The sequence below is a fragment of the Tigriopus californicus genome, chromosome 10 (genome assembly GCF_007210705.1).
Source record: "Tigriopus californicus strain San Diego chromosome 10, Tcal_SD_v2.1, whole genome shotgun sequence".
NCBI classification, from domain to species: Eukaryota; Metazoa; Arthropoda; class Copepoda; order Harpacticoida; family Harpacticidae; genus Tigriopus; species Tigriopus californicus.
The window spans coordinates 3,859,884-3,884,218 of record NC_081449.1 but is presented as its reverse complement, the minus strand read 5'-3'; the positions used below and the strand labels follow the sequence as shown (position 1 = coordinate 3,884,218).

At 42.2% G+C, this 24,335-nt stretch overlaps 2 protein-coding genes across 2 annotated transcripts in view; one reads left to right on the top strand and one right to left on the bottom strand.

Annotated features, from left to right (window-relative positions):
* Positions 1–19,178, bottom strand: part of LOC131887671 (band 7 protein AGAP004871-like) — a 64,552-nt gene extending 45,374 nt beyond the window's left edge. Inside the window, exons 1-2 of the mRNA XM_059236315.1 lie at positions 18,635–19,178; positions 16,635–17,003 (exon numbers count right to left, since the gene is read on the bottom strand). The gene's annotated coding sequence lies outside the window, so the exon portion shown is untranslated. The remainder of the gene's footprint in view (positions 1–16,634; positions 17,004–18,634) is intronic.
* Positions 5,855–24,335, top strand: part of LOC131887673 (N(G),N(G)-dimethylarginine dimethylaminohydrolase 1-like) — a 33,988-nt gene continuing 15,507 nt past the window's right edge. Inside the window, exon 1 of the mRNA XM_059236322.1 lies at positions 5,855–5,869. The gene's annotated coding sequence lies outside the window, so the exon portion shown is untranslated. The remainder of the gene's footprint in view (positions 5,870–24,335) is intronic.

Below are 24,335 nucleotides of genomic sequence, written 5' to 3'. Positions count from 1 at the left end.
TTGTCTAAGCAAGTATCATTGTGGTATTGAGCCAATTTGATAGTGCGTTCACCGATAATCTAAATCACATAGCATACTCATTCTGAGATCCATCGGAAGAGCTCTTTGGGACTTAAGGGACAATTTTTGACCATAAACAATTTCATCCTAATCCTCCCGTCCAACTCTTCCAAGCGCTTCACAAGCCAAGGTCGCCACTCGTTGGCTTGTCTTTGAGATAAGTGCACCCCAATTAGCCAATGGGTCTCTTAACATCACTACAAGTTGGATTGCAACCAAGTCAAGCAGTGGCCATATTTCACTCCCCACAACAGATCTGAGATATGAAGTCCCCCGTCCCCAAGGGCAACTTTTTCACTATGAATAATGAGCTTGAGAGCCCCGCTCGTCACTAGGTTGAAGAGTGTGTTTCATGAAGAGAGGACTTGTGACTTTCAATTAAAGTGTTCCACCCGGATGAACTGAACAAGTCATGGCCGCTCATTGACGGGATAAAAAGGCATCCAATGAAAATGATGACGAGCAAAAATGTGCTGGATTCAAGTAGCTGGAAAGACCATTACATAGAGAAGGGGAAGGATCCAAATTGTTTGGCGTTTCGTTGTGGAACAAGCTTTCCAGATCGAGCGCCCAAGCCGAACTTGGGTGGGTGGGTGACTAGGGCAATGGGGAAATCAGAGGGAGGGAACTGGGTCACTTTGTCTCTTTGGGTCCTTTCGTCAAGGTCCCTCTTTTGCTCTCATTGTGGAGTACCCAACAATCTGTTCATTGTGTTAATGATTTGCACCCCTCGGTGCGAACAAAATGGTTCCTTCATGCACTTGTGCATCCATGTTGGCAATTTGCATCCACCGTGTTTGATGACTTTATCGAGAGGATCAGTTCGTGCTCGCATCCTTGGCAAAACAAATGGAATGAAAATATTTAGCCGGCCCATTGTCCTCATGACCTAGTTTGGGTATTGCCCTACTGACCTCTGGTTCCATAAAATCCAGAATCGGCATCCAATGACAAATCAATTAGAATGGAAAGATGTGTTACCACACACAAATCTGGAGCACATCATGTGCGTAAATTGAGCACCTCTTTAAAAGACATGGAGTGCCGACTTTTTCAAGTTCAACATTTCAGCTTTAAGTTATTGCTACGTATAATTGTCCCTTATGTGGATGATCTTACCCCTAGTGTTATCCTCTGTAGTTCAAGATGGAATGTTTATAACAAAATAATAAAGCTATTTATAGGCTACGATGGAGAAAAGTTTTTGTGTTCTGAATTCTGGAAATTACAAAACAATCTTTAATACTATGAAAAAGCAATAAGCGCAGTTTTTTCTTTGAAAAGTTTGCTCAAAGACCACCAGAAAATAGTTTTCAAACTGGTTCCAATTACATCAAAGTTTTTTCCACACTAACCTTATAATCAACCTTATGTCCACCCCGGTAAAGGTTGTCCCAACGATAACATGTGTGAATGCCTCCTCGAATGGGAAGGGAAACGCAAATAATAGGAGGATATATTCCGCACACATCCGTCATTTTCTTGCACATGATAATATCCAAAGGGAAAAAAGAGCCGAATTGATCCATTCTCTATTCACATGCCAAGCATAAGCGCAACCACACCCTCACGCCTACAATCCATCTACCAAGATGGTATTGACAGTAAGTCGGGGTTCTCAATCCACTGCGGTTACCATAAGAGTGCTTCGTCTTTGGAGCTTTCATTTTACCACCTTTACCGGCCCAGAAAAGAATGAACCAATGAGAACAGATCCCGTCCCTTTTCAATGGACTTCTATGCATAGTCGTCAAGGTCCTTGGCAAAGTAAATAGCATGATGAAGGACACTTCGCCTAAGTGGTATGCAGCAGTAGGCTCCATGCATTCGCTCAATGTAAGACCAAGAAGTACTACTGTATGTATTTCAGAATGATGCTGCAATCAATGGGTTAGGACGCCAGACTGATTCGAGAATGCGTCTCTCTAATCTAATAGTACAGGTGATTAAGGCTTGAGCGCGGGAGAAATGAAAGATTTCACGTGAGTTCTTTGAACATGCTTCAACAGAAACAGTAGTTGGACATGATAGAAATCAATGCCATAGAACTTTTCAAGCTGCGGATGGGATAAGCATATCGAGAGAGCAGCATGCGACAAGCATATTGTGAACTCTTTCTTATCCTTCGTTTGGAACAAGATGGAGTATTGGCTAACACCAATATGCCCCACGACTTCAAAGGTATGAGACAAGGTTTCCCGGAGGAGCGTTATAGCTGATGGTGCAAGAACACGTACGATTAAAGACGAAGACGAAGGCTTCAAAATGCCCAAGGGCTTGGCCCGAGATCCACAAAACAAGCAAGGCTTGCGGCTGTTCCACTCCACCAGAAGGTTAAAATGAGATAGCTGGATGGTTTGGATGCAAACTTTAGAACAAGATCGTGCTGCTGTTACAGTTGTTGTTGTTGTTGTTGTTGTTGTTGTTGTTGTTGTTGTTGCAGTCCAATGGAAGCCGAGGGTTCTGTTTCCCGTGAAGTTTTCCGTGAGGAATCTCCCCCGAACAACCACTGCAGTTTTGGGGGAAGTAGTAGTATGAGAACAGTTTCCCTAATTGCCACCCATCACTCATGTAGAACTTGGAACAAGTCAGAATCTAAAGTGCATGAAGAAGATAGGAGCGGCGATCTGGGGAGGATCGGTGGTAATGAGCCGGAGAAACATACTAGATGACATCTGATTAGACAGACCATTCATTCATCGCCAACCGAGAAGATCAAGGCCATGGCCCAAAGTGAGCTGCCAAGAACTCTTTTTAGGATTAATCCATGTCTTCGTCTGAGACAGTTGACGATGAGGATGACGGTAATTAAATCGGATGGATTTCCTGGGTCTCCTCCTGGTTCGGAAAACACGGACATGGACAAGGCACGTTTGCGGGTAGGAGAGAAGGGCATTTCTTAGTGATTACTGAATACCAAGAGATCCCTTTGTGGTCGCCTACTTCCGATGGACCACTGCAAAATTGGAGAAGAAATTGGAACACGCTTCATAGCAAGCCACTCTAGAGAGTACGTCTCTGCCTTGATTTGAATTGTGTTCCACAACAACATTGGGAAAGGGATGGAAAGGTGGAGCCAAACAAGTGCGGATTTTAACAATTGGAATTCGTTAAAAACACGGTCTTGTGGATTCAGGTTATAAGGGCAGTTTGGATCTTCAAAACAATAAAGGCCTCGTTTATGACGGGGTTCGGTTGAAAACTGAAAATGTGTCAGGTTTGTCAAATCAAACTAGTCATCTTTTTCTGTCCATGTATTTTACGCATCCCGAAAATGGTCACGGGATGAGAGAAGAACGAAGGGCAATTCTATTTCTGTTTGTTTTCTGCCTTAGATTGGAAGGAATCAATGCCACAACGAGATGAGCAGGGTTTCTGGTTAATCTGTCCGAGACCTTGAACAGTAAAAGGCTCACCAACAACGTGATAACAAGCCCTTATCAATGAGTGGGCCAGGAAAAAGGCAGCCTTCTATTTTCACTCGGCCTTTGATTGGGACTGGGATGCAATGGCCAATAGTAAACATCTCGTGCTAAACTCGGGTTTGTCAATTTTTTACAGAGAACTCTCTGCCAAACTTGCGAGCTTCCAAGGTTTGGGCAAGCCGGCATCCCTTAAAATATTGCCTGAAGGAAATCAAAATAGGAGGCTTTCAACCTAATGTTTACTTTAGTGCTTATGTAGCCTTTTCCTCATTTAGAGGTCTACAAGCAAAGAGACGAGTTCTCTAGATTGACTCCAGAGGTTTCAAGGGTTTTGTCCCCCACCAACCCATTATTTCCACTTCATGGCCAAAGTGATTGGGAAAGCTCTTGATCCAGTCGCCTTGAAATAACGAAATATCGGAAGATAACCTGATCCGCCTGAGCCGAAAAAAAATGATGGAACAAGGGAAATCTTCGAAGCTCTCATGATACCTGAGCTCCCAAGGGTTTTAGAGAAAAGACGTTTCCATTTGCTCAAGGCTACTTCTTGTTCCTTGGGATGACATTATTAGATAGGGAACCGAACCCTTTGGAAATTGATCGCTCAAAGTACATAAAACAATCTTCGCGTACAAACATTTATAATATGTCTGATTGGTCATATGGAACTTCAAAGTAACCTATTCTCTTATAGTATTATTAAAAGTGTATCTAATCGTCATAAAAGATTAAGGGATCTCCCTAAAAATCCCAACCCCATGCCTAATCTGGCTCATAAATGATATATTGATCTCAATTCCACGATTCCGAAAGTAAGAAAAAAAAACATTTTAGAAATAGCAAACATTATTGTCAGGATATTTCATCGAAGCACAGACTAAGGAAGTACTTTTGTACTGCAGTTCATGAAATGCTATGGCATGAAGGTTGGAAGGGTGGAATATGGCTCAATTTCTCCGTCTCAAAGACCCTCGCCTGGCTCTTGGATTGACTTCCAAGCCTTCATCGGGTCAGTGAGCACACGTTTTAAGAGAGGGAACCTTCGCTACTAAACATCTCGCTTCGCTATGAAGCTTTCATGTACCGTAGTTCTAGTAAGTTCGTTTTTTGTAACCAATGGGTCTTGACAGTTTGGATGGTTCCATTCAAAAGGGCTTGAGCCCCAATATTTTTGGAAGTCCGCTTTGGGCGTTCTCCATCACCCACATGTCAGTGCTCCTTTGTTGTGGTCGATGGCGGCAATGCGCTTAGGGCGATTGTTGACTTGAAAGGTGGAAAGGTTTGAGCTATCGTGATCTTATCCGAAATGTCAAACTTGGCCCCGTTGTCCCTGCAGTGTTTTATGGCCTTTTCCAACAGGCTCCACGTGTCATTAAAAGACCCAATGGCAAAATCTTGCAATGGGTTTGGATTTCAATTTCCAAACAACGTCCAAAGAGGTCTGAGGGCATTTCTATTCAAATTTTATGTGCCTTCATTCTACATTTGAACGGCGAGGAGCCTGAACCAACGCTCCCTGAGTGGATAAATCACTCTTCAAGGTCCTAAAACAAGCAGCCGAGCTCAAAATTGCCCAACACTCGTTTTCGTTGGCGTCTGTTCCAGGGAGTAAGCTCTAAAACAAGCAGCCGAGCTCAAAATTGCCCAACACTCGTTTTCGTTGGCGTCTGTTCCAGGGAGTAAGCTCCACGTTTCGATGGAACTGGAACAAGATCTCTGATGGTCTTTGCACAATACACATTTTTCACTCAAACTTGAGTTCCTCCTAACGAGATAACGATCGTAAAAATTCAAAAGGATCCTAGTTTGCAAAACATTCCATGGATCCCGTTCCCCACACACACAAGGAAGCTGTGGGAGGGCACGGAAACCTTCAGCCACACTCTGTTCCAAATCTTGAATTGGGGCACACATTCAGTGTAAAAAGAGCAAGTTTCAGCGGTAAAAGAAAAAAAAAGATTGAAAGAAAGGCCAAAAATGTTTATTGTCTAGAATGAAATGGATCTCAACTATCTCCACTATATAGCCCATGGGAGCGGTTGGCATTGTGCTGAAGTACAATACCCTGAATGGGGCCAAATCCCGATGTGGCTGCAGAGACGGACCCTGCCAAGCACACAGGAATGCATGCTCGTAAAAGCATGTAGTTGTAAAGGAGGGGGATTCACCATGATTAGGACAAAACACACCATGGTGGTCCACCTAGTACCTACATCGACCCATTGGTCCATGGATCACTCCTGCCATTAGCAGTAAAGTTCGATCCGGTGCAGAGCATGGCAAACACATTTTGATGTCTTTTTTATGTTCGCACTTTTATTGATCTTTTCAGGGGCCCCAATTGTGATCCTCTGCGGCGTCAATTGGGGCAGAATATTTTGAAGGTAAGCTAATCCAAGTGTGTTTATAGCCGATATACGATAGTAGAGAATACAGCAAGTCTGGTAAGACTATGAGTGAATGTTTTAAGTGTATGAGCACAAAACAGGAATCGTAAAAGAAGGTTTTAAAGAATAGGCAAATATCTTCGAAATTTTTTAATGAAATTTGAAGATTTGGAATTTTACGGGTTTGAAAGCTAGCTTGATGTACTGTAGTTCAATGGAATTTTTCAGCACTACATTTGGTTCAACATAACTTTTGAAATGGTGACGCTTCAACTCATTCACCCTAAAACTGTTTCCTTTGGGCAATCGGTCAATAGACTTTGGAAAATGAAATTATATTTTGTTGACTGCTTTTTCATTTCTTACCACTTACTTTGAGCCGAAGAGGGTCAGCTTTCAATTATCATTTGCGCTCATTCAACGACGTTGTGAAATTCTACTCTGTTCCCTTGTCGCTCAATGAAATAAAAGCATCATGGGTCATAATTTTCCTACGCATTTGAGCGATCGCCAACTAAACTTTTAGGGGTCAAGTCCAGGGTTTAACACGAGATTACTTCCCAAACGTTTAATTTAAAAAAAACTTTCAGTTGGGATATGTTTTAACGGTTTTTTATGTTTTTACTTGACATTTTCATGACTTTACCTCATTTTAAGTTTCAAGTTCTTGTGAATTTTTGGATTTGAAATTATTTTTTGGGTTCCATTTCCTTTATTTTGTTTTTGAACACTTTATTTGACCTGTAATGTGTCCCCATAAAGGTGCTGTTTTACGTTGTAAAATCACTGTTTGCCGCAAAATTCTGCTTAAAATTGTCAAAGCTTGGTCCTTCCACGCTCTAACCTGCTTTCATTTTCTATTGAGCTATGGTTAAAAGGAATGGAAACTCGGCCACCTTTCTTTGATCTTTAAAGAGCTCATTCGATGGCCAGCGTTGTAGACACCAAGGATACATTGACCAGCTTCATTTTATTTTAAAAACCATATAAACGATGCTCTAGCTACATGAACTGTCTTTCCAAGAATGGCATGATTCAATTAAGCGTTCTATAGCTGCAAATCTGATGTCTGTCTTTCATTTCCATGGATCCCGAATCATTGTATTTCTTTTTACAAGAGATTGAGTGAAGATTTCCTAAGAAAGAATATTGCTGGAGGGTCTCGAGGTCAAGTTCAAAAGACGATGGTTAAACATTTTCTCCTTCATGCTAAAGACAGTTCCATACGCCAGGCCAATTGGCTGTGGATCATATCTTTCGTTGCGAGACCTAAGTAGACCTGGAAAAGCGATTGGCCTTGGTCATCTAAATAGCCATATACATTCCTTGGACAAGGAGATCGAGCTGACAAGAAATTGACAAAGGATCTCGTGTGTTTGTCAAGTTTCCTTGCCGAGAGAAATCATGGACTTGGAAAATTTCCTGGCACGCCAACAACTTTCTCTCTTGCGAATGAGGAACTGGATTGGAACAAGAAAAGTTGGGACCGATTTTGTTAGGAGACACTCGCACAAACGGAATCGACGCTCGGTCCCTCTCAGGGTTGCCAATGAATTTAGACGAGTGGATAAAGACTACAAGATAATGGTTAGAGCACCATTTGGCACATCTTGCAAAGTCAGGCATGCATATGAAAAGAAAAGCCCCGAGGTTCAGTAGTCCTTTCTTTCAGACGAGGAAGTTGTCCTTAATCCAAGGGGTACTTCAACGCTGTTAAGGGTCTTATGGACAAGAAAATGAGTAGGCTGGGACCCCTTTCAAGAAAATGGCAAACCTGGAAAAGCAATTGTGTCAACAAAGGTGTAACAGTAAAAAGCCCTTCAACTTTTTGACCCAAAAATCTTGGTGCCTCCTCCGGATCAAGAGGGAATTTCCACCATGTCCCACTCACTCTTTCACAATCAGATTGACAATCCTGACCTCATTCTCACGATTGAGAAGGCGCCCATGCCATCTCACCCAACGAGTAAGTTCTTGGGAAATAGGGTCCAATTCAAACTCGGGCACATCATTCAATAACAATCGAGTCAAAATTGCCTATGCCAAAATGATGTTTTCGCTGATATTGTATGCATATCAGTTTTGGTGTTCATTATCAATTGCGTACCATTTCGTTTGATTGGGCCCACGTTAAAATCCGCTTAAAATGGAGCAGCATTTAGACTTCCAATTGTTTCTTTCTTTGATGGAAAGAAAATAAGGGGATAAGTCTCACTTACAAAGAGCACCATTTCATTCTAAAATGAATTCTATCTAAACCAAAAAAATCTTTTTCGATAAAAGGTACTGAAACTGTATGTGTTCCTTATCTTTTGGAATATTTAGAGCTCAGATGATAAGTTGACTTGATTCCTAATCTGTGAGAGCGACGAAAAGCTAATTCAACTTATTGGCGCAAAAAACAGGGTTGGAACTTGGAATCCTTCTTTAGACAAATTGGTGGAGGGTGGTTTGCAGTTGAATTAAGGTCAACTAAGAAGGGTGCCGACGCACATCAGTTGAGATAGTTTCCGTTTTTTTTGTTACAACTGAACCGAGCGTCCGAGACTAAGCTGAGCCATGGACCTGGATGGTTAGAAATGAGTTTGAAGCATTTTTTCCATTTTTTGCCCATCAAATGGCCGAGGGCGAAGACGTGGTGAATGGTTAATGCTGTTTCCTAGCATGAGTGAGGTCCCCGGTTCGATTCTCCTCCCGACCTTTCCCAAGGAAACTTTTAGAACCTAACCACACCCACAGACGGAGAACCAATCTGATCCGGACAACGGAAACGGTTTCACTATCCGACCCCAGCACCCAAATGAAAAAAATGAATGTTGTAAGATTATAACCAGCAGTTATGACTGCTATACTATTATACTATACTATATTATGACAGTATAACTGCTAGTTACGATGACTGACTTGAGTGGAAAACTTGTTTATCACGAGAGGTTCCTTTAAACTACTAGTGTGCTCAATTTGTACTGAATTATAAAAGATGTTAATGCCCCAAAAAAAATATGTTTTTGGTCAGAGGAACGGCATTGTCAAAATGCTTTAACTCATACACAAAATACGACTGTACTAAAATTCCAACCATTACAATGGTTCTTGAATCAAACAAACTCATACTTATATAGAAGATATTTTAAGGAGAAAGAATTTTCAATCATATGAAATGAAAATGCCCTTTCGGTTGCGAAAAGTTTACCAGGGTGCCCTATCAAAAAACAATCCACAATCTGCAAGACACAAAACTGGTCAGATGGACCCCCTGGAATACCTCTTAGAAAGCCGTTTAAGTAAATACGTAAGGAAATGACTATAACTTCACCCTAAAACGTATATTGTGTATTATCTTTTTGAGTTATAAAACAAGTAAACCTTTTCTCGTCATGGATGATGAGAATCCATTTTTTATTGTTGGACCCCTTTTCTCACCCCTGCTCACTGAAGGTGGAACTGTTCAAATACTAGCAATCTCATTGAGCATTATGAGCACCAACTGGATTCAACAGAGAGGTGGGAAAATGCACGACGAGGACAATTACAAGTCACTCATTGACGAACCATTCAGAAAAACATTCAAAGTTGCTCGGTCTATTCATGCCCATCTATCCCCAAGTTCCTACCACATTCTAAGCTACCCCACCCCCATTGTTCCATGATTGGGCTCGTACCCCCGCCTCCCCCTCCCCCCGTTTCCCCTCAACTTCGTTTGCCTTTCTTTGATCATCATCGTTCTCGTCACGTCAGCAACTGTTCCGTATTATTTCTTAGGATAAGCATCTTTGTTAACCCAAGATAGGTAAATAATGAAGCTTTTTGAAACTTTAACAACACTTGATGGAACAACAATAAACAACCTTTTCTGTTTGCCTTAAAAAACCAGACGAAGTTCAATTCATGCCCTAGAGTTTGAATTGTTCGAGTTAATGGAACAACTTTTGGAAACTGATCCCCCAAATGCTCGAGCTGTTCACTTTTCGTTCGGCCAAGGTTTTGAATTTCGTACGAGTTCTCGCTCAAGAGGGTGACAATCATGAACCACAAAGCGCACATATTCCTGATCGGAGAGTGTTCCACTTGAGAAGGGAGATCTTGACTTTTCCACTCGCTGATTCTCAATGGGTGGGTTACAGTGGGAATTTTTATTGCCGAGACTGCCTGTGTGCCAATTCTGAATGTTCCCAAAGAACCTGGACGGCCAATTAATGCCGCTTTGGTCCACATCCGAGAGGAAATGTCATAGGAGTGGAAGAAAAGCGGGCTATTACTAATGTAGCATGGCCTCCGCCTCAGCTTCTTCACCGGTTCCTGGTGATGTTCCATCTGCAGGAGAGTTAATGGTCCCTGAGATATGTGAGCACTTAAAATGATTTGTGGGCAAGGTTTCTTTTTCTGATCAGCCTCAACTCTCAAGTACTTCTTTGGGCTCACGTTTAAGGGGTTCTTAATTGTGATTTAGAGGGAGGGGTCGTTCGTCCCCTTTTTGCCATGCATCTTTCAAGTTCCTCAAAAGTGGATTTCCTTTCATTTTGTGCTTGGGCGACCAGTCTGTTAGTCCCACGGGTATGCGGCTCAGATTATGGAGAGTTCGAAGTCAATAAAACTGACCTCACCAAGGTCCAAGCCTTCGTTTCACGTACGTACCCAAAAGTTTTAGATGGTTCCTTTTGAATCGAAGCAAATATTTGGTGTCTGGGCTCGGAAGGACAAGAGGACACTTTTGGACATTCTCTGAGCCCAACCCTTTCCAGCATTCATTCATACATTGATCCATTTTCCGCCTTCGAGCAAAAAAGGAAGTCCTTTCCAGACTCAATCTTTCAAAAAAAGTGGGACATTCGCCGCGTGCAGCAATGCCTTCACCGTTTTCGAACTACTCTTTTCCACCTCGGGAAGGATCATAGTCACTCTCTTTTCAGGGATAAATGATTGGCAGATTAGATAGATGGACGTTGAACAAACGAGGAGATTTCAGGCCCAATAGCAATCAGCTGGAACCTCCAAGGCTTATTATGGACTTGAGTAGTAGATTCGAGGGGGAAAAACTTCATGGACCAAGTGGCAATAGAGCTCAAGTGAGCCAGAGTAAAGCCTTCCTTTTCGGCCGCCACTTAAAGGAGTTAGTTAAAGAAAGAATCAAGTTCTAATGGCGATCGGCCGAGTGAGGTTTCAAATTTCTCGAGATCCCATGACTTCGTAATGCAATTCCAATTCCTTCGGCAAGAACAGAACCGATTAATGGCGTTCATTAACCCCCTTTAGGAAGAGGACTGCAAGAGGACCCTAGCGCCCCACTTTTGAGAAATAACTCAAATGGATTTCATTAAAGAATTGTGCCTTGGGTGGTTAAAACATGAGGTTCCACATTCAGCTTCTCTCTTGTCAAATCAGCTCAGAGAATGTTCCATTAGACATAAAAAGGACAGAGGACAGAATATGTTGAATAGAATTGAGCAAGTTTGCATCTTTTTAGAATGCTCAGCAAAGACAGGTTCGGATACCGAAGCACCCTGGATTAAAAACTTTCTACCGGGTCCAATGGAAAACTAGCTGGATCCATCACCTTCACCATGAAAGATCGACCTTTCTCCAAAGGATGGATTTCTAGAGCTTCTTCTCTAATTGATGGGGGTTTTCTTGTCACACGTTTGAAAAGTTGGGACCAGACTCTTAAAAGCACAAGTGCTAGAGCATATGGTTGACTGAGCACGATTGGTCCTCATTGGATCGTGGAACGTGGAACTTGGGAAGTGGTAGAAACGAATGCGGTTCCATTCGTCGACGGAACAGACCCAGACGAAACAGCTTCATATCCACATTCACACGATTTGGGCTCTTACGTTTCAATACCACATGGTATGGTACCACTCCAAGCCAAGCGTCTGGCAGGCGACCCTAAAGCCATCATATTTAGGGAAAGGGCCCTTTCTCTCCCACATAGATAAGCCCACTTAAATAGATTACTAGACATTTTTCATTGAGCCTCATCCAACCCAACCTGGAGCGAGGGAGAGGAATCTTGGCTAGCACTTTTTAATGGATCATTTTGTGTCCTTCACCCATCTTAAGAGAGAAAGAAGACAGACGAGAATGATTGAGCTAAGGAAATCAGGTATGCAGGAAAGGGTGGAGAAGACCCAAGGATCAGAGCTGGATCGAGCGTATCAAAATTGGAACGGAGAGCACCCAAATCCGTCGTCTGGGGGGGAGGAGGAGGAGGCCACCACGCTTTAGATTGGATATCGGATGGATTTTAAATGAAAGGGTGGTGCTTCCAAGTTCCCTAGAATCTTCCATTCTTCGAGGTAGACACTCGAGGGTTCAGACTGGACCAATAACTCTCAATCTGCCTTGTTTGGAGTACCATTAAGCATTAGAAAAATCTAGACCATTGGGTGAAGTTTTTGGAAGTTATTGTCGGAGATATATTTTAGAGCGATTATAACCAAAATGAAAATACTGGACAAGAACAAGTATCCTCGGAAAGTCTGATCACTTTTCGAATATCCCTCCCTTTTGGCCAAGTTAGTTGCTTGGTGTTATTCAGGGTTGCCATTAGCTATGTCGAGAATTAGCCTGTAGATGGAAACTTTGGCACTTCTTTGGTGGGCAGTTCTCCGAACAAAATTATTTTGATTATTACTCAACCTGTTTAAAAAGATTTAGCTTCCCGTAGAGTTAAAGTGCAAAATGGTTATGTTCGAGTTTATCTGCATACAATCACGCCATTGAGATCACAACAAATATCAAAATTCCCATTTTTTGGAATCAATCAATCTTAACATCAAAGATAGTTCCAATTCTGACGATGTTATTGAAAATTTCCCATTGCAAATGAGAATTACAGTTTGATTTGATTCATGACAGTTTTACATGAATCTATTTTTACACGACTGAATGTAATAAAAAGGATAACCAAAATTCCATAGTATTTGTAATTGCAATTAATGGCATTTGCAAACCGAGTAATTGCTATTGTAACTAATTGCATCGGTAGCCCATGTACTTGTAATCAATTACATTTCAAAATTAACCGATATAAGTCTGCCAGCCGGAAATTGTACGTTGAAATTGATTAGAACCAAAAGTCAAAAAGAACCCTAAATTAGCTAGTTTGCACTAGGGTGTCCAGAGAGTGGGTGACTGTAACGGGTAAGTCTTAGAAATGGCTTGCCCGATATGATATCAGTAAATGCAATGCAACGAGTTCGAATTTTCATTCGATTCCCTTAGAGCCAAAATGTCGATCATACTAACCTAACGTGGCGGAGGCTTCTCAGGGTAATTCGGCATTCTTGGACCAATTCTGGTTTCACAAAAGTATGTGAAAGTCTGATTGATGTAGGGTGCGATATATCATTGAAATCTGAGGCTGTTAATGATTTGAAGGATGGCCATGTACTCTTTTCGTCAAGGTGGCTCAAAAAGGTTTACTGTATAATGCATATGCTGCACATGCACTGGGCGATATATGACGATAAATATTCCAAGAGGGAAGTGGAACATCATTTTTGCACATGTGTGGACGAACAAAGAATTCCTGGGAATCGAGTAGAGGTCACAGTTCCTAACTCATTGGCTCTTCTTCCATCTTCCGTTAGTATGAATTGATAACGTGAAAAGCTTTGCACTTTTTTGGGATGCGAGGTGCAAGCGATCCAAACATGTTTCCAATAGGGACCATCAAGTCCAGTATCAGATTCATTCCCTATGGGTAGATGTGGAATTTGCCTTGAAATCCTTCTTCGAGAATCTAGGAAACCATGTTAACCACCACGTCCGGTCTCTTCGCTTTGTGTTCCATTAGGTCCAGCTTTGGGTCTGGAAGCTTTCTAGAAACGCTGAAAGTACTCCTATGGGTTGTTCCATCGTTGTGTCATATGAAAACCCATCCTGTTTTTACTTGTACTCCTTTTGAGGCAGGTGCTTCTATCATGGATTACCTTCCAGCGGAGTCTATCTTTGGTGACTTTTCCAGCTTTCATTGACTAGCTCATTCACAAATGACACATAGTGCCGGTCAAGTTCATTGACACGTCTGATCTTGCAAGCACGGGATAAGGTCCAAATCGGGGTGGATACTAGAGTAGGAAGGCCTAGGAAAGGCTTCACGTCCCTTAACTCACCCTTATTCTTGTGAATTCCTTCAATATTAGAGAGTCATGTATGCTTTTTCAACTTTGAACCTTGAGTGATCGAATTCGTAGTAACCCAGTTTATGTGCTTTTTTCGGAGTCTCAATGGTGTATTGGAATACAATTTTTGAACAGAGCATTTAATATTTGGCATAGAACAGTCTTAAGCCATGACCAACAGATACAGTCGATTCTGGGGTACATTGAGTGGTTCATATCATAGTTCAATTCAAGCGATTTGTTTTCCAAATCTTTTAATGGTTCATTTTTTATGATTGATCAATCTCCGTCTCTCTGCAAGGAATTCGAAATAAGCAGGAACATTCATCCAGGTACACGCAAAACAATCTAAATTGCGTGGACTGTCCATTGCCCAATCCAGTTTTAGATTTTAATGTCCCTATGACCTTTTTTGCTCAAGTCACTGCATGTACATCTGTCTTTAGCGAGTCAATCAGACAAAGCCAATATTCTTTACTATTGCGAAGCTCAGTATTGAAACCCGTTACCATTACCAATCCCGAAAAATGTAGTTCTGAATAGTCGTCAGAGGAGCTGGTTGGATAAAGCTAATATCCCTTCAGACACCGGGAAACATAATTATAGCTGTATTTCCTTCTTTCCATCTTCCAAAATGCCACAAATGAAACTGTGCCCCTGGATGAATGAAGTGCCTTTAGTTAGGCACTCTGCATACCTGCTGACGGTGAGTAAGCCTCAAAAGTGGATTACCATTTTCACACCAACTTAATGGTGTGACGCTATTTTGGAAGGTGACATGTCATATCCGACTTGTTCGTGCGTTTTCCAGCCAGTTGCGCGTAGAGTATTGAAGGTAAGACTACAAGTGTGAATGGTGACAATAACAATGGAATAATGAAGAAATATTATGGGGCTTCCAAGAGAGCGAATGGCCTTGAGATGGGGATGCATCCCTTCCCAGCTAATCTTATCAGAGATGATTGTCGACCGAGCACAAGAAATCCGCTATAACCAAAGGTCGCCCCATTTGACGGGGGAAGCTAGAATGAAGGCCAAGCCCAAAACCCACGTGTCTGCCCAATGAATACTTTTTTTGCTCTTGATAACTTCTGCCATGATGATATCTCAGTTGGCTTTAGAAGTCTAAGAGACTCTGACAGAACACATTTCCGCTCTCAAAGATTCGCTCCCCAAAATAGACGAGATCGTCTTGTTTGGTGCCCTCTCCTCTCTTTCTCTGTGAATGGTTCCAGCCTTGTTCCAGTATGGCATTGTCGGAATAATAGAGCAGGTATATTCCCCTGGTAATGATCGGGTTTCGACAACTTGAGATGAGGCTGGTTGGGAATCAATCCTAGACATGCAGACAAATCATTAGGCCACAAAGACCATCCATGTTCAAGTAGAAATATCGTGGTATGCACATCGTACTGTAAAAGCAATAGTATGAGTAGCAGAATGCTATGGCACGCACATGGAAAAGGGCTCTGCCATCAAAGTCACGACAGGCCTTTTCCAATTGACCTTGGAGAAGCTCTTCAATACGACGAAATTGCCGATCTGGTGGACCAAATCCACTGCATAAGGTTCCGAAGCGGCTGTTGGATTTGCAAACTTGGCGGGCAGCATTTGGTTTTTTAGAGCTAGGGGACATACAGGCTGGTACATATACGAGAGGGATGGACCAATTTATATGTTCCGTCGGAAAATCGCGGTTAGTGCGTCATATTTATGTCATCCAAAAGTCCTTTTACGGCCCGGAGAATAACCTTACTTTGAACAACGACCTTACTTCATCGGGGTCTAGAGGAATGGTGCAAAAAATGCCTCCAAACCAACACTTTATCATGGCAAGATGAGCCCAAAATACGAGACACCTAAATGTCGGTGGAGAAAATATGATTTGGTCCAAGGGAAGAGCAGAAGCCAAAGAGCACGGCTTGTATCCAGAAGGATTTTGTGGGCACGTCGAGGCCATTTCATAACTTGATTGACCTTGATGGCGTAGATGGAGGTAAGAAAATGGAACATGGACAGCTGTTTTCAAGGCCAAGGTGATATGTTCCAATTACTCAGATTACCAAAGTGAGAGAAGAGGAACAACAACAGCAACAACAACAACGACGACGACGACACGTGGCTCTTTCATTCCCAAAATAAGTGGTACCAATGCCCGGATATGGTGAGAATGAAGAAACTTTTACCATTAGGTCGTTTCCAAGTTGCCTTCCAGATATAAAGATCCTTGAACAGTGTGGACAGAGAGAGGGACAAGTGGCAAAGTGAGGTCCACTCAAGTGTGCCAATGAATAATTCACTAGCGAAAAAAAGCGGCTCCAAAAAAACCCGCCAATTTTCCTGAATTCCATTGAGAAGATCGAGCTTGATGCTCAAGAGGCGAGCACAATCACGGACTCCAAGGTCAAAGGCCTCATTACTATGATGCTGATGTTGATGATGATGATCATCATAAAGTTACAAGTGCTTTGATAGGACCAAATCGAGGATCAGACGAGAGCAGAGGTTGAGAATGGGCATTAGCCGACCAGTCGAGCAAAATGATTGGTTGTATAACGAGAAAATTGATCTCAGAATCGAACGAGACACGGAACGGATCATCACGGATGTGCCAAAAAAGATGGGCCTTTCCTTACCTTCAATGTTGATGCAGGGGAAAATAAGTCTGCCTTTGACGTTGCCCACGTCTCTCGTATTCAAGAAATGTCACGCTAGCCAAGTCAGATTCGCTTCATTCATTGCATGGAGATTATTGGTAGATGGTTTCGCTTCTAATTTGTGCTTGGTTCCAAATTCTCACTCCATTTTCCTTTGGTTCTTAAGCCTCAATCAAACTGTGGGACACGAATGCACTTCTCACCCACTTTCCCAACGTCAAGGAAGGTGCGTTCCAACTTAAGTGGAAAGACCTTCAGGTCCAGATTGAGATTGGGTTTATTCACGAAGGAGCGATAGAAATATAATCGAGACGAATCCGGCACATCCGATCATGGCAGTGGTCCAATCTGGAACAAAAGCGGAGATGAGAACATAGCCAGACCACGTGGGTAAGAGCTGGCAAACTTTGAAAGATTACTCCGAACTCAAGTTTTTAGAACACGCCGTTGGGGGAATAGGGCGTACCTAGAATACGAAAGTTGGTAAGCCCAGCTTAGGTGACCTAATCCATCGGTTTTGTTTACCCCCATTGGGCGAGGTCCGATTTTTTGAGGTTCTACCATGTGGATCAACGCGCTTCTCAAGTCAAAAGGAAATTTAAAACAAGCCGTTGAAATCCCTAAACCAATTTGAAAATCAATTTCTTTGACAGCCGTCTGGAAAAAGCTGTTTCAAAAATCCCGATGAGAGGAAAGTGATGGGGAATATTGTAAAAGGGATTTTCGAATGGTTAATTCTGCACTAATAATTTCTTTTCTTCTTTCGGAGGTTATGAGATACAAAAATCAATTCTTTTTTTTTTCACACTGTATTGTAGAAATTTTGAAAGCATAGAATTAGGATTCATGAATTGGTCTTTTAGTGCCAGATCGTGTTTTATCCTTTGGTCCAAAAAAAGGTTATAGGACCCATGTTTATTTCTCTCCAGAAGTCCATGAGCTAGTTGCCTGCGTAATTCGTTAATTGGTAACATATGCAGCACATTAACCGCGCAAAGTCAAAGTACCATAATAGGCCGCAAAATACTCGATAAAAATGGCACCACTAGAACAAGACTGCATTCACTCAACCATCCCATTTCGCTCTGTTCCAATGATCCTTGATAGTAAGCGAAAACATTCCCTTTGTACGAGACCTGATGTGCCCATAAAGGCTTAGTACTGGAAAACTTTTAGCTGATGAATGAACCGAGATAATGTAATGACCGAAATGTGCCAAATGCTAATTCTAGTCCAAGATTTACTGATGTGAGTCGAACAAATGAACACAGAGCACGAAAAGGAACAGGGTCTATGCATGATTAATTTTATAAATTAAAAGTAGGAACGAGATTTGAAATCCATTCGTAGTTTTTCTGGAATTCTAATGGGAAGGATTTTCTACTGCCCAATAATTCCGCCCACGGATGTAAATTCAAGTCAAGTTTGAAATAAACGATGCGCTTTTCTCAAGAACATCCCAAGCTTAAGAAACTGAGTGGTTCAGTGCGTGTCTGAGTTGTTCTTAATTAAAAGCATTGGACTCATTCGGCAACATTCAGCTCATTCTCCAACCCCTTCCTTGGCTTTGACTTATTCAAATGGAAGAAGCTATTTGATGAAATGCTTCCACTCTCCGTTTCTGAGCCATTCCGTCTTTTCTTGAGTGAAATGAGGTTGGAAGTTCATGCTAAATGTGAAGAGATCCAAATCTGGAGGAGGGATATTTCCGGAAAATGTTTCATTATTCTTAGAGCACAAATGCAATAGGAGGCAAGAACATAGGAAAATGGGGGCGGGGTGGCGGAACAAAATGGAGCATGGCATTGTGACTCCTGGGCTTTGATGTTCTTCCCTTTCTATGCCATGGTCCCAAGCAAAAGGACAAGCTAGATCAAGATCGTCGGGGGTTGAAAGATCTTGAATTGTGTGGTAGTACCATGGGAAATGAAAACCACCAGGCTTCTTGGTCTAAACCAATCCAATGCTTTCTCACTCACCGAGTGGAAAACTTCTTGTTTGCCGTGAAAGGACATATTTATATAGTGAGGGCTGGTCTGAGACGACGCCCGTCCCACGGATTATCCGTTGTCGGTTAGCCGTTCACGCTTTCAGGGTGATGGTTTCCGAGTGGTTTTGCCACTTTGCACAGGTCCTGAAGACTCTCGGAGGTGGACTGTATTAGCACTAAAGAGAATTCCAACCCAAGTGCCATGCCATATCACCAAACTTTGAATAGCACCCGACCACCAACTTTTTTTTTCTCCCGTCAGAAGAAAGATTTATTCTCTGCACAAAAACACACCACGAAAACCACATTGAATAAGGCCTCTGCTCAATATGGGAACAACCGTGAAAGGCTGGTCTGAGCTGGGAAGTTCCATGCTGCAAAAACACGACGAGGAATCAAATATTGCCGTTTCTGGCAGACCTTTTTCCCTTTGACTGCCTGCCTGTGTGTGTCTTTCTCCTCATTCGTCAGTCAGTGGTATCTTCTTCTTTGTGGAGCACGTGCAAAATTGAAATGATGTGTTTGTCTTGTCAGTGGAGTGTGTGTTTGCCGACTGACTCGAAAGCCCCAATGTCAGGATGGATAGATGTGCTGCAATCTCGAGAGATGGTCGTCCGTGGAACGCAAGAACGAGCGAGAGAGAGCGCGGTCCCAAAAAGTGTTCCAAAGTGTTCCGCAGAAATCAAGGAACGGACCCAGAAGGAAACACGAGCAAAGAAGACGAGGTCGAGGGCGGAAGAAACAAAAAGAGAGACAGAGGCACGGAGAGAGGGAACCAGGGGCACGCAAGCAACTTGAATACGTACACTGGAGAGCATTGTACTGAGGAGTAGGAACTAAACATTGGGTGGGTGGAATAACTTCGAAAGGTGGTGAGCCGTGTTGTAATGAGGGATCGGGTCTTGTACTATAATACCATGGTTTCTGCGAATAACACTGCGTCCAAGACCTAGACCAAGACCAAACCTCACTTGATGAATTGAGGTGTACAAGCTTGATTCGTTCCTTTGTCGGAGGGAGGCTAAATGAAAACTATTATTTTATCATGACCAGGTTGCACAGCTTTCTTGTTGGAGTGCAAATTCCAATATGGATTATATATTTCATGGTTGCTGAACTTGAGAATCTACGGTGTTGACGAGAAAGGTGCACACAATTCGGACCGTCAATCCTGATAATTTATGTTCAATTGAAAGGCTTTGCCTCTTCCTCTTCTTGGCAGCCTTGTCCCCCTTTATACTATTTGAAAGGCTTCTTGGATAATATTCGGAGAGGACTTGAACTTCACTATGTATAAAAAAAACCTACTTACTCGCACCAAATACGAATCATAATCAAAACAGTACAAGGCTGAACTTGACTCAATGGCCTCCACATCCAATCTGGACTTGAACTCTCTCCAAGGACTTGATTGCTAACCGTCTTCCAACGACCTTATATGGCGAGTCCTTCTCAAGCTTTTATTTACCTCCACAAAAACGAGACTCAGGGGGTCAGAGAAAGGTCAGGCAAAGGCCGAAGAAATGCGATACACTTGGCCAGCCTGTTCTGGAAGTGTCTGAAGCACCATCAGTGAGTGAGTCAATTGCTATGCTGACAGTCCACATTCCACTTGGATGGGGATCTCGAATTAAGCACAATCCCCCCAACTATCCCCGAGAAGGCCCGGGTCAGGATTGCCAAGAAACCTTGAACCGTCTTGAAAGATGAGCCCTGTCTTGGCCGGTAATAGAAGGGGTCTCAACCTATTGGCCATGTCCGATTGTGCCAAATTTAGGGCCGTGAGAATATTTACATTCATGGAAAACATCCGAGGAAAACTCATTACTGAGCCTGCGTATGGATAAGTTGAAAGTCAAGGCAGGGCCAAGAAGCAAAGGGAAAAAAGCTGGGCCCATTAGCCCCCCGTTCCAAATGGCACGAGCAAATATCAGATATTATTGGAAAAAGCTCATTTTAACCGTGCATGGAGATGGGTGGCCTTTGGTGGCACGGCGTCTCTGTTAACCTTTGAATGGAAGGAGAACAACCCGACCCACCTACGTACGTATGTACGACGTACTAGCCAGGAAAGAAAAGGAGAAGGACGTTGAGCAGATTCGAGGAGGCCAAATGAGGCATGGAATGCTTGATGGGGCCCTTAGGAATATCCGTTGCACGACTTCCCTCCCACTCGAATTTGGCACAAGTTGATGAGATCTGTTGTTGGCCTTCTCAGTCTTCAGTCACACCTCCTTGGCCGTTATGCTCTCAACGTGGCCCTTGGGTCATAGATGTGTATATGTAGTGACAGCAGGATGGGGAAAAAAAGGAATGATAAAGCATGGACTCTTGGACCGAAACTATTGACGATGTTCTAGTCGCTCTGTATCATTTTAGACTCATTTTCAAGCGCATTTATTCATAAGCAAAGACTTAGATCTTTCAATTCAAATCGATTAGCAAAGCTTGAACAAGTCGAAGCAAAGTTCTAAAGCAAGGTTGGAAATAGTTTCGTTGAACTTGAAAATCCGAAGTGATCAAATATAAGGTATTACCAATGGTACCGGGAAAACATCGATTTGCAAATATTTTTTTTTAATTTCCATCCATGTTCGTTGTGATAGCTTGCCTACCCGTGATAAGAATCATTTCAAAAAGGATCCATAACCAGAGTTGATTTGGGCCTATACACAATTTATGATTGATGAGGAGCAATTGAATCAGGCCTTGACAAGTTTCTGAAAATATATCCTATTTTTCAAGGGTTAGCCAGATTTGCCAATCTAGTTTGTTAGGACATCACACATTACCGATATCTTATACAAAAGATATAGATAAGTATCAGTATCAATCATAAATAATTCATAAAGACTCCTAGTCCCTGGAGTATGTGTAATAAGTTCCCATAACAAAAGATAAATTTGTAAACCTCACCCAAAACGCATCTACGGTAGTTTTAGCTATGGGTCTGTGGTCATTGCTCAGACAGCGTTGTTCCCTTTCCTTTTCTGATAGTGGGTTTCATGTCAAAGGCCAAGGCTTGGATTGGACTCGCGGTCGCTTGGCTCTTTGTGAAATCAAGTTCAAATGAAGGCTCGTCTACTTTAGAGACCAAAATGATCCTTCGTGTGGAGAACCCAACGTGGAGCAAGCATGATGTGGAACACAACATAGACGAACACACCTCCTCCTGACCAGGCCTGCCATCCATCCCAAATAAGATGCAGGCCTTTCACGGTGCTGATTTTATGGCGGCATTAAATGCTCAAAATCTTCCACCACCGTGAACATGGCCTTTAACGACAACACCGGAACACTCATTTCCGAGGGATACGGTCATAATTCAAGTCTGTTTACATTCTCCATAACTTCAACATCCCGTGTTATGAAGCCACAAACCTTGTTAATCTACCTCTCTTTCTCGGGCTCACCAAACTCAGCGGGAAGCGAAATTTGGAATAACACCAGATGCTTGTCTCTCTCGGTGCCACTTCTTGTTCCAAATGCTCAAGACTAAGGAGCAAATATTGAATTCAAAGTACGTTCATAGTGCTCGAGCGTACATTCGCCCTCATAAGGACCATCCAAGGTCGGTGGGATATTACTGTGGAGCCATCAATTGTCAAGTCCACGTGATGCTTTGAGCTCGATACGATCCTTGGAGCTGTCCAAGATGTGTCATGTTCCATTCAAGTGGGCCGATATCTGATGTGTTGGGTACACGTCAGGGTTACCAAACCCGTCCAGTCAAGTTCAATCAAAATCACGACATACCAATATACCACCACTCGTTGTTCTTGAGCTCACAATAAACACTACGGCATTGGCTTGGGGTGGCAATCTTCCCGATCATCCCGATCGTCGCATATCATTTGAAGTTGGGGTGTCGTGGAAAGGAATGATTCATGGTGGTTCTGCCTTCACCCTTGGAATGAGGAGTGGAACAAGAAGTCCCTCTCTTTCCTTCCTCTAGACAAATCTGGAACTTCACATATCTGTATAAGGGTGATAAATTGCCCATGATTTCTTTATTTTGAGTCTACGTTCTACGTACAGGGAGGGAGGGAAGAGCTCTAAGGTATGTACGTAGTATACGTACGTACATAGTTGTAGGATGTAGAACACTGCATTCATACAGAGGAGTGACGCTTCAGTGCTTTCTCCAGACATTAATAAGACTTGAAAGTTGGGTGTATCTTACACAGCGAAATGAGATTAGAAGACATTGTCATGACAATGCATAAATGCCAAGCGGTGTACAATCGTAAATCAAATTCAAAAGAGCATTTGCAGAGTGCCTCCGAACTTTCATGCACATTTCTTAGAGAAAAAAAATATGCTAATTGTTTGAAGACGGTTACGGTTGCCATATTGCAGGCATGTATGCTCTCTGGAAATTAAAAAAAAAGAGTAATATGCCACTTTTTGAAGAAGAAGAATTTCTAAATGCTAACTAATCTTTGATTAAAATTATGAAGGAACACACCGGAAAAATGAATTTGTTTTTATTCCCCAGCCAGAGTTTTGCTCCAGGGTAAGTGAGAACAAGACAAAGTTTCATTTTGGAATCGAGAATTTTCGTCCCGAGAACATCTCGAAATTACGCATACCTAAAGTCTCTAGGTGGCATTGCAATAATCAAAGTCAATTAAAGTGTGATTGCATTTTTTCTTTGTCCTATAGTTTTCTGGTGTTTAGTTCAAGTACATGAAATTCTTGCAGGAGTGAACTGTCCTTCTTCACAACAAAAGAAGGTGCTTTTGGGGACTTTCTGATCCTTAAAAATACCTCCATGACCAAAAATACCGACTTTTATTTTGATAACGCTAGCATTCGTTTCGATAAGGGTAGCAAAATAGTAGTTTTAGTTGCTCAAACATGCTCTTGATTAAGGTCTGAGCTAGTAATGTAATAGTTGGCTAGAATTTTTAGTTAATGAAATCAAAATTCGAAGGCATGCGTGAAGTTAGGTTCGAAAAGGGAATGTGTCACTCCCCTCCCACAACGAAAGGTCCCTCAAAATTATGTTATGTTCCTACTGAAACATCTTTATGCTTGTTCATGGACCGTTAAAAATATGGATTTGAAATAGCTATCCCGCCAAAATCGACCTTTTTGTGTTGGAGCCATTTGTGTCCCATTTCAAAATTCCTAAATGATATTGGTAGGTTTTATGGTCAAAACTACAGGCAAATCACTTCTGTGACATTTACTTGTGAAGTTTAAAGATTATCACAAGCCTATTTAGCTGACCCAAAGTAGGCCGAAACCACCTCCTTTGAGTTCCCTAATTTTGGGTCCGAATTTGGCAAGGTCATTCATTCATTTGGTCAGACGTCATAATTTTGATGAAATAAATTGTTATGAAGACGCATTTTTTTAGCCTCTGTTAAATCTATTTCATGTCCCCGGCTTATGGTCACAAAAATGAAAAAGCGTACGTTGACTGTCAGAAAGTTAAGTCTCATTTTTATCTATATACATTTGAGAGCACCTCTAGCGAAATGGGTAGCAAACTAGCCAATCAAAAACTAGATGGTTAATTCAGTTTTCCCATCCTACGGCGACTTACTTCGAGTGTTTCAACTCAAGATCCAGCTGAGTGACAAACTTTTCTCACTTCCCAATTCATATAAGGTTCCCCTCACATTTCCCAGGATTTGATCCCATTCCAACCGAAGAGCCACGGATGCAATGTAGATTAGGAT